The following is a 13,614-nucleotide window of genomic DNA, read 5'->3' on the forward strand; positions in this document are numbered from 1 at the left end:
ACCACCAGAGACTGCCCACTAAAAAAGGGTGCCAGAATGAGCTATAAAAGACTTGACGTGTCAAGTGCTCAAGTCTGTGTACTGCTCTCTCCAATGCTGAAAAAAACCACCCTCCAATTAAACAGTTCTGTTGCACACACTTGCCTCAGGACTGAGGATACAGCTTCCTCTGTGCCAGTCAGAAACCCACCAAGTACATTTGCAAGAGCGACCAAGCTATACAGCACCAGCAAGAAACACACTGGAGCTTTATAATACAATTATAATGGCTTCCCTGCATATCTCTTTTGGGTATCATAAACTTCTCATTTACTATAGAAGTAATTCTGTGAACTCTCAGCTGGAGTGCTCAGTATCACCCAAACAGTAAATGGGAGAGGTTTATAACACACAGAAGAGACAGGCAGGGGAGCAGTTATGAGTGTATACTAGCAGTGTGAGAAACTGGTGAAAGAAACTGTAAACTAGTTTTCAAACTGCTTTAATATTGGCCTAATAGTCAGAAGGAAAAGCTTCATTATTTAAGAAAAGTTTAATATAAACTTTATATTAAAACCCTGTTTAAATAATGAAACTCTTGACTGTTAAAGCTACACGAAAGATAGCTGAGAACTGTTTTCCGACTCCTACATTGGCCTCCCACCTGCCCATGTCACAGATGACTTTACTTTTCAGCAAAATGGCAACTATTAGCACTCAGCTGAAAAATATCAACTCTAATGAAAAATGCGTGATAGAATCCCACTACATTTGGCAATAGCATGTACCACTGACAAATGTTTATTTTTCCATGAATTATTCAAATATTGGTTTAGCTGTGTTGGTTTTGAGACCATTTCTAACTTATTTTGAACCACGAGTTGGATGACTTGACTGGCAGGCTATCAGGGTTTCTTTTTAAGGACATAAAAACTCATGCAGTGAGCAGCATGCTGTACTGAGGATATCATAATATACCCCCTTAATTTCCTCAAGAAAAATATTTCACTTGAATAAGCAGAGAAAATGTTTTCAATAAGAGTGAAAGAGAGAAGTCACAGCAACTCTGAAAAAATCCCTAGAAGCTTCTCCTTTTGCCTCCCAGGAAGATTCACAGGTTATGCCTCCATTAGCACATAGTACAAACCAAAAGTGCCAGAACCTGACAGCTGCATCCTACATATTTCCAGGGCTTGGGGGGGGGGTAGGGGGTCTACTTTTACCAGCTCTAGTTTGGTCCCATGGACTCAATGCCCACTTGTGGCTGCTGTGCAGGGAGGTACCATCCAGGTTAGCTCAACTGAAATGAATTCAGGCATGCTCAGACGTCACTCCCAAAGGCAAACCAAGCACGAGAAAGGAGACAACTGCACTGTTCCCTGCAGAAGCTTCTAACCAGAACTAAAACCCTAAGGTAGATGCACTCACACAGACCCAAAGCAGTTCTCTGTCCCTGTCAGGGAAACCTCAACCCATCTGCCATCTCAGGCAGAAACCTTGGGTTTTAAGGGATTGGTCAGCCTGCAGCCTTTTGACTACCCAGATGAACTTCATCTGCACAGGAGGGTCTGGTGAGGCACCCAGCCTGTCTTCTAGATAAGGAAGGGAACCAGTTTGTGTCCCAAATCCTTGCTTATCCACCCACAATTTCAGCTAATGTGTTTTATCTGATACTTTCATAATGCTGAAGCATTTCTTACCATATCGATCTACTACTACCTACTCTGTCTCAGGTATAATGATACAAGGCAGGGACTTGGTTTCATACCTGTTCTGCTGCACATCCACAATGAAGACATGTTGAAAACATGGATCGAGGATGATCAGAAACTAATCAAAACCCAGTGGAAACCCCATTCCTTTTGAAACCAAATGAATTGATGTGTCCAACTTCTCAGACAAGATGGCAACTTGATTACACCGTTTTAAGTAACCCCATGGAAAATGATTAAGTCTACTGCAGAATGCTCCACTCTAGTAGAGAAAGGCAAAGAAAGATCTAAAAACACAGGCAGTTTCAAAGATAAGTCTAAACTGAAATCAAATGTTGGCACTCCTGAGCTGACTTTAAACTCCTTAGGCTTGGGTGTTGGCAGCATAGCTGGAGTAGCAGGGTGCTATATTGACTTCGGTGTGGAGTAATATTGACTTCATTAGCAGATGGTGCATTTACCCAGGCTTTTGGATGGGTCCTGTAACATCCAGCACTGTGCTGTTAGAGCTACATCCCTAACTAATGTAAAGGTCATTAGAGTGTGACTACATAAGCTACAGGCAGAGCAGTGTCAGTATTGTGCAGGGGCTTTGAGTCAAAAGAGAGCAGGGAACAGGAGGATGAGGTTCACGTTTGCATTCATGCCACACATGATAGATCCTGTGAGTCACTGCCTGCACCTTCAGCTCTGATTGTCCAGAGCAAGAGATGCTTTGCAACAAGTTGTTTCACCTTGTTACAGAGTTAGCTATAATAAGACTTTACATTGCCAGGATCAGAGGTTTACTAATGGACTTGAGGCATTTTGTCCCTGACAGATCTTTTTGTGGGTGAAATGCTGATATTTCTGACAAGTTAAAGTATTTTTTTCTATAACAATAGCTGGAGTTAGAATATTGCCTCAGCTGACTGAACAGCCACTACTTTCTCAATCCACCCCTGTTTCCTTGTTTCTTTATACATGGAAGGGCAGCAGTAGCAGATTCAGCACAAGTTTTAATTACACTTGTTATTCTGACCAATAAGAACATTAATATGTTACTGAGGGTACTTTCCATAAAAGAAAAGGAGTTCAAGCCCAAATACAGCATGCAACACATAAACAACCCCCCCCCCAAAAAAAAAAAAAAAAAAGTACCTTCTGCAGTTCAACTCCTACACAGATTCCTTCAGTACTTCCATCGCCATTCCAGCTGCTTCACCAGCACCCCAGGCAGGCAGTAAGCCACAGGACTCAAAACTTCTCAGCAGTTTGCCTTCTTTTCGTTTAATTCAGAAGTATTTTCAATCTTTAATAGAAGATGTTTCTTCTAATAAGTGCAGTAATGGAATAGGAACTTTACCCACAAGGTACTTCACTAACCTTACTGGGATGCTTTGATCTACCAACACAAGACTCTATGTTGCAACATCACTCTCCAGACACTGGTTTAAAACTAACCTGCAACAGTCAGTGAGAAGGTTATTTAAACCTTCAGGGTCCCAGAGAACAGGTGACAAAAATCTGTAATTAATCAGATGGGGTCATCTGAGTTGCCAAAATACTTTTTTTCACCAACTAATCACCTGCAGTTCCTACTGCATGAAAAATCTGCAAATGTTCTTCAGTAGGATTGAGTAAAGATCATAATAAAAACCTGTAAACTTTTGAATATAATCCATTCCTAGAAACCAGTACCTCCTTTTGCTTTTCATTATGGGGATGTACTTATCTCTGGGAATTCGTTCCAGAGTATACTAGCTGACATGGCCACATGTCACAATTATAAATTGTGGAATTTTTGCTCTTAACTAAATAACTTTTAAAAATAATCTATCTTAATATATTTTCCCTTTTTTTGTAATTTTATAGTAATTATATTATATATAATTTACTGTTAATTTTATAGTAAAATCATGCCCTTCAATGATCAGAGATAATATCTAGTTTGCGGAGCATCCTGAAAAGCTTTAAAGCTTATTTCTACCATTTACTACAGAACTCTAATCTCATTTCACCTATGTCCAGGCATTGTGAAACACCATAATCCACGTAGCTGTTAGTAGCAGTCTAAGGTAAGCCTATTAGGACAATTTCTAAAGGTCTATCAGGAAAAGTCTACTGGAAGATGATGCAGATGATTGATAGATAGTAGATATAGCTATGGTTTCGCCCAAAATATGGCCCCCAAAAAGTCATGATCTGGCCAAAACTGAGGTCTGTATATGTAGTCAGCTATTTAAGCAGGACATCCAACATTCAAGGATTCACTGAAGATTTTTATGAAAACTTGTATGGAATTTTTCATTTACAAACTAATTACATAGACCTATCTACACAGCAATACATTTTTTATCCACAAATGTAAACAATAATCTGTAATTTAATAAGAGAATTGAGATTGAATTAATGAAAGCTAAATACAATTTCAGCTAAAAATGATCTTTATTTTAACTATACAAGTGTTTAGTTTCAAAGCATCATACAGAAAGTGCTTATGCAGAATGTGTGAAGGCTGCAACATATTATGGTGTATGGCATGCCATCCTCCAGGATAAAAAAAGCATATTGCACTCTGGTTTTATCATCTAAATTCTGATATCTAAATTGTGCATGCACAGACAAGAAGTTTTGAATTCCAGCTCTTTAATAAGAAGCACATCATATGTGTTAATCTCAAGCATTTTTTGGACATGGCCTTTCTACAGCGCTGAAGCTCTTTGCAGGGAAACATTGCGTACTACAGAGTCATGCTCCTGTGCTGAAGAATGGAGAGAGTTAAATTCTAGATAAAACCCCAAGGAAGAGAAATAGATATGACAAAGTGCTTTTACCCTAAGAGCAAGGTGTAGCAATACGTATAGGTCAAGTAGATACTAGATCTCAGCTACGTTATATGTGATTGCAACAATCATAAACAGCATAGGAGAAACGGTGAAAAAGATACATCTGTCTTTCTGATGTGGCATAAAACTGACATCTTTCCCATTTCTTGACATTAAAGATCCCGCTGCTAAGTCTGCTTTTCTTCTTTTTTCTTCTTTTTTTTTAATTTTTTTTACAGAAAAGAGTTATTTTTCATGGAGCAAAATGGCAAATTTCTTGAGGTAACACCGCATTTCATAAACAGATATTTTAACAGACATTGTCAAACAAATAATGCTTTATAAGGCGCTATAAATGATTCAGTGCATGACTGAAAAACAACTTTTATTCACTTCTAGCTTACTGAAATTTTTCTGTTCTCTCCATGAGGCTTAGTGGCTGCAGATGTGAGTCAGGAATCCTTCTCCTAGTTTTTCCTTCTCATTCACATTTTAGAGTGGATTAGCCCTCTTCAAATGGGTTAGGACTCTGCCTTGAGAAACAGGCCACTAAGACCAGCAAGGACAAGCAGGACAATAAAAAATAAACCCTCTTTCCTCAAAGAAAATTATATTGTTTTTTTCTCAAAGACATCAAATTCTTTCAAGTCAAACTGTCTCCTCTTTCCCCACCCTTTCTCTGCTTTCTCTTGCAACTATCTCAGACTGATTCTGTACATAATTCCATACATATGTTTAGATAATATAGTTGTATAGGCAATTCTGTGAAGATAAAGCCATTAAGCACATAGAGACCCAATCAGGTCAGACACTAAAAGGCAAGACCCGTTCACTCGCCCTCTTTGCTCTGTCTGAAGCGCCGCAAAATTAAATGAGTTGTAATACTCATTTCCTTCAAATATTTTCCGTACATGTATAGAAAGTGACAAACTGATAGAAATGTGAATTTCATATTTTTGACAGAATTTTAACTGGCAAATTCATGAAGGTGCTACATTCTATGCTACGGCAGTTGCCCAAACAGCAAAAGCTGGGCAGACCCCAGGAGCTGGAGTGACAGCTCTGATGCATAGCAATTGCTGTTTTCCAGATCTGAAATCTGAAATGGTAAAATGATCTCCACGTTGTCTTTGGAATAGCTGTGTGGTGTGGCTGGACACCGATCAACACTGAAGGGTAGCCAAAAGTAAATTAATAGTCCTCTGAAGCTAAGGCATTGTGCCTGTTGATCTACTGAAAACTGTGCTACAGATCTCTGTTTGTCCTTTGACCATATTTCCTTTTCACACATAGAAGGGCTTTGGGGGCCTTTATGCTTCCTATGCTTCCTTCCGAAAAACGTCTTGTTTCTCCTAAACGGTAATTACACTGTTTTCAAGGGTCTGCCTTTCCCTAGTTTGGACAGTAAAATGAAACTCATGGAAGATCAAAAAAAAAAAAAAAAAAAAAGAAAGAAAGAAAGAAAAAAGATAAAAAAAAAGGCTTCTGACCAAAACCCAAAGAGACCAATCTGCTGTGCATTCATAGAGTCACAGCATTGGACAAATACAGAGACAAGGAGAAAACCATCAAAAACGGACTCATTATTGTTCTGTGCTGTGTGAAAGCTCAGTGTATTAGCGTGCCATTTGGCAGGTTGTGGCAGCCTGTATCTTACTCTAACACCTTTGCAGAACTTCAAGTATAACTACCTACAAACAGGTCTCTCCAAGTTGAACAGCTTGTGTGACGAGCTCTGTGGCCTTCATTTTCTATAAAACACCTCATGTCACTTTTAAGACTGACACTTGTTAGGACTTGCTTCTGCTAGTGGAAAACCCACAGTGATAATAAGTAAGCATCTAACAAACTGCAATGATAATCCATGCTTTGCTTATTTATTTGTATATGTTGTGAACACACAAGTCTCTCAAAACTGTAAGTTCTCTACTTAGCAAGCTCTAATAAAAAAAATAAAAATAAAATTAAAAAAAAAAATAAAAAGCTGTGATACTTCCAGGGTTCTCTTTTTTCCGCTAGCTTGTATGCTTCATCCACAGGTTGTATCTTCTCTTTGAGACACAGCCATATTTTTTGTAAGCAGCTAGAAGTTACTAGCAAAAAGACAACCTGACATTTTTGTTCAGGCAAACCATCATATATCATGTAGCCCAGCTGCTATGAATATTCAAGAATGACATTCTATTCTAAATCCCAAAGATTTCACTGATTTTTAGATCAGGCCCATAATGACTATTTGGGACTGTTGAAAACTCTAATCTCTCATGAGCAATGAGATGAGGGAGAATAAGAATCTTACACTGGGGGAATGAGAAGAGAAAAGATTAACTAACATGAGTAAAAGAGCTCAGGCTTGGTGGAAAATCAACAGAGGGGGTTGTGACCTTCACAGTATACTCACTTTTTGATCTGACAATTGAATTTTGATTTTCTCCTCCTGTTAGTAAATAGCCATGATGGAAATATGTATGCCACTCGTCTCTAGTTACTGCAGGGTGGAGGCAAAGGCAAGCTTCTGCTGTGGATGTCCCTGAGAGGCCAACCTGGTTGGGTGGCCATCTGGGTTCAATGTGTGGAGCGATTGTGGTGGGAGGCTGCCATGGGAAGGTTTGATCCTTTACTGATTTTTTAATTGAGGAAAATGGATATGAATAGCCATTTCAAAAGAAAGTTATAGTTGAAAAGCACTCAAAACTTGGGAACTGCCAGTTTTAGGGACATAGTCCATTTAGATCGCACTATGTGCTGTCACAGAGTATAAAAGCCTAAGCTCCATTGCTGCATGAATGACTGAACCCGTTGAGAGCAGAGAGATAGGACTTCCTCTGAAAGTGACTCCAGACTGTGTGGTGAAAGCCTAAGAGCAGCAAAACCCCAAGATTTTGCTGGAGAAGTTCAATAGCCTTGGAAATAGTTTGTGAAAAAGCATAAGAATGGTTTCATAGGACAGAAAACTCTGCCTTGAACATTATAATCAACCTCTCCCTTGTTTCCACAGAGCTTCCTTAGGATGCTAGGTACATCATTTAAATCCAGCTTTTCACAACTGATTACAACCTGTATTTTCAAGGTTAAGACCTCAAGTCAAATTTACATTTTGTTTTGCCAAACAGTGAGAAAATAACATTGCTAAATACACTAAAGTTATCAGCTCAATACATTTGGCAGGACGTACAAAATGAGTGCATATTTTACATGTCTTTGAACCTTGGTGTCCCAGTTAGTAAGTTAAGTTAGATCCTGGCTTTATAGTGGCATTCTGAAAGTTAGCTTGTTAATGTTTGTAAGGTACTTGGCAAGGGGAATGAGGAGAATCGTAGACAGACCAGTTAGAAAATTAACAGGTCTGTATTTAATTCAGGGTTGGAAGCATGCATGAGAGAGACAACCAAGAGCTCTACTCTAGCAGCATGACATGGACTTAATTAGCCGATCAGTCAGTGCATGCCATACCCACTGTGCCTGGGTGAGACAGGCCTGCAGCAAGTGCAGTCGGTCTGTAACGTAGACTTCAGTTTCGGTTTATCCTAACTTTCTGCATTTTTGTGACCTTCCTTTCATTTGCGGTATACTGCTGGTTAAGGAACTTCCCAGCTATCATTGCCTGCTCAGTGTTTCAGTACTGCTAATGTGGAGCCAAGACATTTTGTCAGTATTTATTCAATAAAGTAAACACAATCAGAAATGTCTATCAAATATTTAAAAATCCCAGCATGCAACAGAGCATTTCAGAATGGTTTTTAAAAATGCTTTAAAAATCTAAAATACAGAACTAGTTAAATTCTTGACAGAAAATTAAGAAGTTTGCCTGGAGGAGAATGCTCTGGATCTCTGATAGCAAAAGAAATGAATTCCAGACTGCTTTTCCACCTGTGTTAGTATTTTGTATGGAAAAATAAACTGCTTTGAAAAATGTATAGGGAAGCAGGAAATCTGGAGTCTAAAATATGGCAACATACACAAACCCTTGCTTTATAATTGTGTTCACTGTAGACCATCTGTTTAGCAATTAAATACACTCCCATTTAAATGAGTAAGTACATTTAATGGACAAAGTATTAAGATCACTGAGGGGTGAAGTTTTATATTTGCAGTGTGTGAATGCCAGAGTGGAACCACTTGTACATTCTCAGTACTACACACCTTTAAAATAACTAAGAAAAATGACTACTTACATGCTGTGTACCAAAAACTGGCTCCTTTTAAGCAAATCATTACAACCTGGAATAGGTTGAATTGAAAGCCTGATGGTCTCATGGCCTGCATAGCAGAAGTATAAATCGGGCTGCAACTCAACTAGTGCTGTTCTGAATTCTTTAAATACGCAGACAGTGAAAAATAGGGGAAGAAATGAGTTAATGACTTTACTTTGAGTATTCATTGTCATTTCAATCAGCTTTTAAATAAGACAGGAGTAGAGAGATCTTTCCTAAACACCTTAACTAATAAGTTGTCAGTATTTAAGCAACAGCTACTTTACAAAAATGGAAATTAGCTGATATGATAAAGCCTTATGGCTAAAATAATTGATTTGCTCTGATTTTTAAAAATTTTGAAAAACAAAGCCAAAACAGCAACATAATAGAATTTACAGATTTAACTAGAAGTGATATGTGCTATTTAATTCGACAACCAATAACATGTTTGGGTTTTGAAGCAAGTTTAATGAGAGAAGGGCAACGTTGCGTTCTAAATATACCTGACCGGCGAAAGCCGATTTTTCAGAAGATTCGGGACAGAAAAGTTACTGGCTGCTGGCATTAACTTCAGAGAAACCGAGAGTGTGGTGGCAACGGGAGCGCAGGAGAGCTCGTTTGGCGGGCGCAAACGAGTGCGTACGGTTTCTGAGCATTTTTTTAAATTGGTCCTAAAACTTTGATTCGATCTGTGATTTTTAAGACTAGCTCGTTTTCAAGCCGAGTCGGTATTTTCCCTTCTCAGCAAAACACGCGGAAGCCATAATAAATTTGCACGGAAAAATGTATTTGTTAGTGTTTCTCTGCTGTAAAGTTTTTCACTCCCTTTCTAAGTTATCTTGAAGATGTGTTTTGTACTCTGTGCCTCATTTGCTACCTACTGCCTGTGAATGGGTTTCCCAAAATGAGATGGGAACCGAGAATTTGAGTCGAGGTTAGCAAAAGAAAGGAGATTAAGGGAAGGTAAAACTTCATTTTTCTGGAAAGGGAATTTTTTTCTGGCAAGTTTGGTAGGTTGCAAAAGCTGAGTGTAAAAAGAATGATTCCTAAGAGCTGGCTGATATGTGCACAAGGGTGAGGCTTTACCCCGCCTACAAACACATTTCTGCCACTCCAGAAATGCTTTTGCTCTACAGCAAATACCCCGAAACAGCTTTAACCCTGGAATAGGGTTTTCTTTCCTTGTTGTTTTCTCACTTAAATCAGCCCTGATCCTGACGACTCGCCTTACACTCGAGGATGAAGAGTTCGGCCTCTCAACGCCGAAATAAATTGAATTCAGTTAGGTAAAAGCCTCATTTGTGTAGTCTGGAAGCTATAGACATGGCTTAACTGATCGCTCCTGTGAAACTCGCTCCCATTGCTAATAAGGGAAGGTCTCATTAAGGTGCTCTGAACGCAGTTTTAATAATATGTTAATAATAGCTGGCCGCTGGCTAAAGCGGGCAGGGTTTGAATTCAGCCGGTGTGTTTCTGAAGAAATCCACCCACCCGCCTGCACCAGCGCGGGGCGCGTAAAATGCGCTGGGACGGGCCCCGCTGGCGGGGGGCGGGACGAGCAGCCTCCGCTTGTGCCTCCCCCCGGGCCGAGCCGGGCCGAGCCGCTCGGGGGCAGCGCGGGGAGGCGGGGAGCGGAGTTAAATTAAAACACATACACACATGTATTTTTAGGGCAGAATTTGTCCTTCGCTGCGTTCTGCAAGCAGGGCGCCGCAGGGGTGCTGGGTCGCGGTCTCCCGCCGGGAAGGCGAGGCCCGAGCAGGAGCCGCGGGGCTCCGCGCCGCGTCCTGCCTCCCCGGGGCCGCACGGCAAGGCGCTCAGGCTGGAGGCCAGCGATAATTAGAACCTGCAAGGGGATGATTGTCTTTAGCTGCAAAGATCATCCATGATTAATGATTTATCAGGAACTTACTTTGACTTGCTCAGACCCTATACGCCGCACAAGGCCTTCAGAGATTGCTTTTCTAGTTGTAAAATTGACTTCCCTACCTCGTCTCCTTGGCTCGTTACTATTATCATCTGGGTTTAAATTTCTCTTTTTAAACAGTGTAATCTTTCTTCGGTTTTGCACCCTGGAGTAAAAATCAGGGCATCATTTTCACATCAAAGAACTGTCAGCTCTCTCATATGAATTGCTGCCCCTCACACCCTCTCTAAAACACTACCCTTGACATCCGAGCATTTGGAGCGCTGTAGAGATATATCGTTGTAATCACAGCGGTTATAATTGAGTTTTGTGCTCGAGTGCCACAGCGCAAGGCGCCTCGGCAGAGCGGGGTCGGAACAGGGCGCCCCGACGAGAGACGAGCGCTACCGCAGTGGTGGGCGGGGGCGGCCGGGGGCTCCCCCGAGAGCAGGAGCCCAGCGGGGCGGCGAGAACCGGCCTGGGGGCCCAGTCCCGTCCCCTGCACTAGCCCGAGCGGGGCAGAGAGATGTGTGCTCGCCCCACGGCCAGCTGAGCGCCCGCGGCGGGGAAGCGAGGTGGGCGCGCTGGCTTCACTCGCCACTGCCTCGGGGCCGCCCCGTCCCCTCGGGGCTTCCCACGGCGGCCGCGGTGCCCCGGGCGAGGGGGCGCTTCGCGGCTCCGGGCTCGCCGCGGCCTCGCTGCGCGTTGCTTGCACGCCGGCAGCCCTGGGTCTGGGGTACAGCCCCCCTCGGGGCTCTCGGCGGCAGGGGCAGCGCTCTCGGCGCCGCCCTCCGCGCAGAGACCCTTCGCCGCCACCTGCCCTGTCCCACAGCACTCCTCGAGCACCTGGGCTTGGTCCCCAGCCCTCTTCCCTGCGCCTAGCAAGTGTTCCCGGCGGGGATTTCCAGCAGGTGCTGGGCCGAGCTGGGCACAGACCTCGAGCCGCTGGGCCTCCCCTGGGTGCTGGGGCATGTGGCGGTGCGATCCGCCCCGTCTCACATCCCCCGGCGGCGGTATCGCCGCTCACAGTGAGGGTAAGCGAAGTTTTTCCCTGCCGCTGTCCCACCCGCGCAGCCGGACGCTCTCCAGCGACGGGAAGGGGGTGGAAGGGAGGGCCGTTTTCCCTCCCGTCTCCGGTGCTCCGGGTCAGTTTTCTAATCCTCGGGAGGCGGCCAAGGACTAGGTGGACCCGGGGTCCCCGCCGGCAGGGGCAGCCCCGGGGCTCCCCGAGAGCCCCGCTGCCGCCGGCGCTGCTGCCACCTGCCCGCCCCCTCGGCAGCGCTCCGGGCTCGCTAGCAGCGGAGCGGCCGCCCCCGCGCAGCTTCTCCCGCTGCCCCCCTCTTGTCAGATCACCGCTGTATGGTCAACACGGCAAACTCCGACGCCCTCCCGATGCTCCTGCCCTACAGACAGCGCGGCCGGGTGGAAAGCGGGATATTCATGGGGGCTTTGACGCCTTCTCTTAACGAGCTGCAGTGACGGCTTTGGTCGAGGAACCCAGCGGAGCCGATTCCAAAGCAGAAAGGGAGAGGTGGGAAGGGAAGGTCTCCTCCCAGGAAAGCTGGCGTCCACAGGGTCGGAGGCAGCACATACGGAAGAGCTACAGTTTTCCCATCCTGCCTCTTAAGAAATCAACCCAAATCATTAAAAAAAAAAAAAAAAAAAAAAAAAAAAAAAGTCTTTCTCGTCATGGGAAAGGAGGGTCGTCTCTGGTTTTACCATTTAATGGGGATTAATTAAGAAATAAATGGTTTCACCAGACTTTCGTTCAATGCTGGAGTGAGAAGTGGGAAAAGGGTGTCCTCCCTCCCCGGCCCCGGCCCGGGAGCTGGTCCCCACGCCTGGCACCCGCCCCGGTAGCTCTCTCGCACCATTGCCGGGGAGTCACCGAAACCCGAGCGAGCTTCAGGGAGAGACTTTAAAGGGTGAATTCTGGATTCGCAATTATGCTCCGTCGAGGCCTCGCTGGCAAAAAAGCAGACAGCAAAGAGCAATAACGAGTGTATTTTGAAACAGTTCCGACAACTCCAAAAAGTCTCTGTGTAGTTTGGAGAATGGCTGGCTCCTCTTGGCCCCTAATGACTCAGGCGGGTGGGGAGGTTGCTATTTAAAGTCCACCTGAAACGCTGGATCGGTCGTAATCATTCTTTTACTGATTTGTGCACTCTTCTTCCATTAGTAAAGACCTGTCGAAATCCATATGTGCCTATGATTTCTCCACAGCTTCTGATGATGATCTCCTCGCTTATTACTAACTTCACCCGTTAGAGGTAGCGTTAGGAAACTGCGTTATTAGATAGCCTTAAGGTAATTAGTACTTCCCCCTGCCACTGCGTCGATTGTACAACATCGCATGTAAAACCCAAGTGTCAGCCCTGCGCATCTAATATTCCTCCTACAAAGACCGCTCATAGCTAATGAGTCAAGAGCCCTAAACGGAGTCCAAGTAAAGGACACTTATCAGAATCTCTCTTTGAGGACAGTAATTAATTGCGTCCCAGGAAAACATTAAGTGCTCTCTTGAAGCGAGTTAGTGCCTCTCTACAAGAGAGCCTGAATTTGCTGGCGAGTTCAGAGGAGCGTCTCCAGCGGAGTTTTGCCTGTTGCCGTGAAACCCGCACACAGGCGCGCACCGCCGTGCAGCGCCTTCGCCTTTCTTCGGCAAACGTCGTTTAGACACTCTGCCTGTTCCGCTGCAGCCAGCGCTGCTCCCCGCTTTAATAAAGGCGCAGGGAAGATCAGAACCCGCGTCCAAGACTGCTGCTTAATCCAATGAAGGCAATTTCCGAGGATAATTGCGAACATGTTTTAATGCATATGCATGAAAAAGGATTTTTTTCCGAGAGACCGACTTTACATGCTTATGTAATTGATTGAGGCGCTGACCCGCTATTCAAAATGTTATTTGAGAACCATCAGAATGCGTAAACTTGCAAATTGCCCAGCTTGTATCTGAATTAATACCTCATTCATCATCATTATGGGTTGATAAGTTAATTTAACCATTTCATTCT

The sequence above is a fragment of the Rhea pennata genome, chromosome 6 (genome assembly GCF_028389875.1).
Source record: "Rhea pennata isolate bPtePen1 chromosome 6, bPtePen1.pri, whole genome shotgun sequence".
Lineage (NCBI taxonomy): Eukaryota > Metazoa > Chordata > Aves > Rheiformes > Rheidae > Rhea > Rhea pennata.